General features: G+C 36.5%; 1 long non-coding RNA gene across 1 annotated transcript; it reads left to right on the top strand.

Annotated features, from left to right (window-relative positions):
* Positions 1 to 437: 437 nt before the first annotated feature.
* Positions 438 to 2,780, top strand: LOC114551150 (uncharacterized). Its single transcript, XR_003691858.1, has 3 exons — positions 438 to 518; positions 1,321 to 1,415; positions 2,077 to 2,780. It is a non-coding gene; the product is annotated as an uncharacterized LOC114551150 (long non-coding RNA).
* The last annotated feature ends 946 nt before the right edge of the window (positions 2,781 to 3,726 follow it).

Raw genomic sequence — 3,726 nt, 5'->3', positions numbered from 1 at the left:
GAAACACAATTACCTCATCTTCCCTTGAAAAATAATCTGGGACTGTAAAGAAAAATGAAGAGCAAGAGAGAGAGAGACAGACAGATGATGGTGGTGGTGGATGGGAGCATGCCGAAATGAGGGTAGGTGTAAGGGAGATAAGGAACGTTAGCTGTGCTCATAAGATGATGATTCAGAAAAGGAACGGTGGGGAACAGAGTTCAAATGGGCTGAGCTTTCAAACAGCGCCTTAATCATTCGCACCGTGTACAGCCTCTTATGGTTTGCCAAAACCTCTGCAGGAGGAAAGGATCATTTCTGCACTGTAAAAACGGATTTTGGAGGGTAGTAAATACAACACATGCAAATTGTTTAAATTTTACTACAAATATATTAGTCAGCCTAAACGAGTATAATAAAATCTACCCCAAAATGATAAGTCTGCAGTTCAAAGTGCACATGCGTCAGTGCTGGTTCTTGGCCAAGATCTATTGTTTCACTGGCGGGACACTGGAGTCAAGCTGTTCGGTTTAGCTAAGGTAAGATTCCTTTTTAACAGGTTGCTGTGTGTAATAAACTTATTTAATGGTTGGTTTAGATTGTATATTCGGCTTGCTTCTCTAGGCTGTTAACAAGTTACTCAAAGGCAGTCTGTCATTAAAAGTTAGCAAGCTACCGAGTGCCAGCTAGCTAGCTAATGCCAGAGTTGAAAGGCTAACGTTAGCTTCTAATGTTACTAAAACGTAACAATGTGGAGATTGTTGGAAGAGACGTTAGTTACGTTACTTCAAACTAGCTAACGTTACCTGTCGTGGCATTTGAAAGTGTCACAATGTAACGTTATTGCTTTCACGGCTGAACCATGTGGCTCCAAATGTAAGCTAACTGTTAGGTGACATTACCTGTAATGTTAGCTAACGTTAGCTAACTAAGTTAGCTATGTAGCCGGATAGATACAGTAAGGTTACCTAGCTAATAGTATTGATAAGCCCCGACATTACCTGCTTTTGAGAAAATATATTTTAGGCCAACCTTAGCTACATAAAGTTAGGCTTACTCAGCTTTTATCTTACCAAATCAGTTTATTTAATATACAATACAATTGAGATAGCTGGGGGTGGATAAAAAAGGGTGAACTCAACCGTGAGGGCAGTGCAACAACCGGTCAATCTCTGTTCCACGCATACGCTAACTACAATACACAAATACACACATATATATATATATATATATATATATATATATATATATATATATATATATATATATATATATATATCTCACTAATAAGTGTAAAGAATTTGTAGAAATAAGTTAATCACTAAATGCATCTATTCACAGTCCCAATGTGTCGAGAGAGAAAAAGGGATGCAGTTGTTTGTCGGCTCATTGAGTACCTTGGGGAACATCAAGAAGATCTCATCCAAGATTGCTAGGTATGTTATTAAATGATCGATCAATTCAAGGTATCACAAGGTAACACATAGGGTTGCCCTGATACAATGGTTTAATTTCCGATACCAATCACACACAAACACACACACACATACAGAACATAGAAACTGCGGATACTTGGCACAGCCACCATTATCGGACAGACATGCCACCCCTTCTAATGTCAGTTTAGTTTGTAATGAGGCAGGAGGTCTATCCACAATTAAAATCATAATGTAACTAAATAAAGACATGCATGCAACTAGGACTACAGTTGAAAATTAGCCGACTGGCTAACACTGGCGCATTTACAGAAATGTTGATTAATGTGCATTGTCCTAATATAAAAAAATAAAAAAAATAAACTTGGTTATATTAATAATGCAGGTTTTTAAACCAACATACTTTATGCAAACTTTCTCATATTACTGCTAATCAGTTACTAAAATAGGGTTTTAAAAACATTTGAAGTGAGAAATAGGCAATAAAGTCATAGTTTTAATTTGTCACTGAATTGTATTGAAGTGCTGATTATTAAAAACAAACTAATTGCGTTGATTTGGCTTAACCAAGAAAACATGATCAATAAATGTAATGGGATAGTATCTTGTTATTGTCCTTAACTTAAAAGTGCATATTTTTGTTTCTTTTTTTAACATGGAGGATGAAAATGAAGACAACATGGACTAAACCATGAAGGTGCTTGTGATCCATAATCCTGCAGCCAAGGAGCATACAGCAGATGTGTTGATTGCGATGGAGGGAAACAAAGTGCTGAACGTGTGTGGAAACCGAACCAAGGCATGTGTGCGGTTGATGGGATTGATCTACGCTCTCAAACTTCAGTATTCCAAGAAGCTTGAGTATACTTAAAGTATTTCAGAAACTCTTTTGGTGCTTGACAGAGCAAAGCTGCTCAAGAAGGTCCAGAGCCTCAAAAGTAAGCTAATGATGAACAGTTTGTCACCGTTTTCAGGCACAGACTGACTGTTTCCTGGCAACTTACTGTTGGTGCTGAAGAATGTTCACTGTACAATGCAATCAGACAATTTCATCTCCCAAAGAGCAGTGTCACATTGAAATTCACTACATTCAAATAATGCATATCATCTCATGGATCAATGTTATTCAAAAGACACAAATTGGTTAAGAAAGGACTGAACTCAGTGTGTTTCTGACTGGTACTAGGCTGTCAATTCATTTAACCAAAGGGACACGGTGTTGAGATGTGGAAAATTATGTTTTTTTGTTCAGGCACAGACTGACTGGTTATCTTCAACAATCCCATAAGGCTTTGCAAATATCTGCATATGTTCCTCAAACATATAAAAAAATGTAAAATGTTTATGTTTGGTATAACAAACAAACTGGAATCTACATATGAAGGGTTTAAGAAACTTGTTTCAGTTTAATATGCAGAGTGGAGAGGGTTCTTTTGTAATGAAAATTTACATGATCAATTATCTCCTGTGTATGACAAAAATTTTTTAAAGTAAAGTTTACCTTCCCTGAATAAGTAATGATTAATTACTTATATTGTTCAATTATTAATAACAATTATTAAGTATTAAGTGCTTACAATCAAGATGTAACGTTACTTACTTTTTATAAGTAATCAGTTGTGTAATGTATTGAGAAATATTAGGTAGACTTTACCTAATTTCTTTTAGTGTATCATAGCTGTTAAATGTAGATATGCTTCACTCAAAACGTGGTGAAATCTACCCAAACAGACTGAGTGCAAATTGTTACCTCACATTTATTGAGTAGATTCTATAGGTTGCTTTTTGTGTATATAAAACTGGGGAATAGCTATCCGAATAGGTATATCACTGCAGGAAGACATCATGCAGACATGACTATATAACATGAGGAAACCCTTAAGTGTATATGGCGGCACTGAGGCGGTCCTTTTAAGACTTTTATATGAAAGACTTTTCATAACAAATTTAAAAAAGAAAATTTAACAAAAACACACGCAATGACAGGTATTCTGGGTGGTATATTAAAGAGAATTATGTGTTTAATGCTCATTTTACCATCCGTAAATGATTCCTAAAACTCTGTTTACCTAAGTTTTTTGTTTCAGTGATCCGAACACCAGTGGACAGCTGAGACACATCGGCGTTCACACCTGCGTCTATCACGTGTCTCCAGCTGACCACTTGTGTTCAGATTTCGTTACTACCTACTGTGTCACTTTCGCTCAAAGGTCCCCGCTCACACTTATTACGTCCAAACTCTCGCAAGTCAATTTAGAGGTTATGTCGGTACAGCTGGAGATATCGCTCTTAGGAGAATCCAACACATCAC

This window comes from Perca flavescens, chromosome 24 (assembly GCF_004354835.1).
Source record: "Perca flavescens isolate YP-PL-M2 chromosome 24, PFLA_1.0, whole genome shotgun sequence".
NCBI lineage: Eukaryota > Metazoa > Chordata > Actinopteri > Perciformes > Percidae > Perca > Perca flavescens.
The sequence above is the reverse complement of the archived record's forward strand: the minus strand, read 5'-3'. Positions and strand labels throughout refer to the sequence as shown.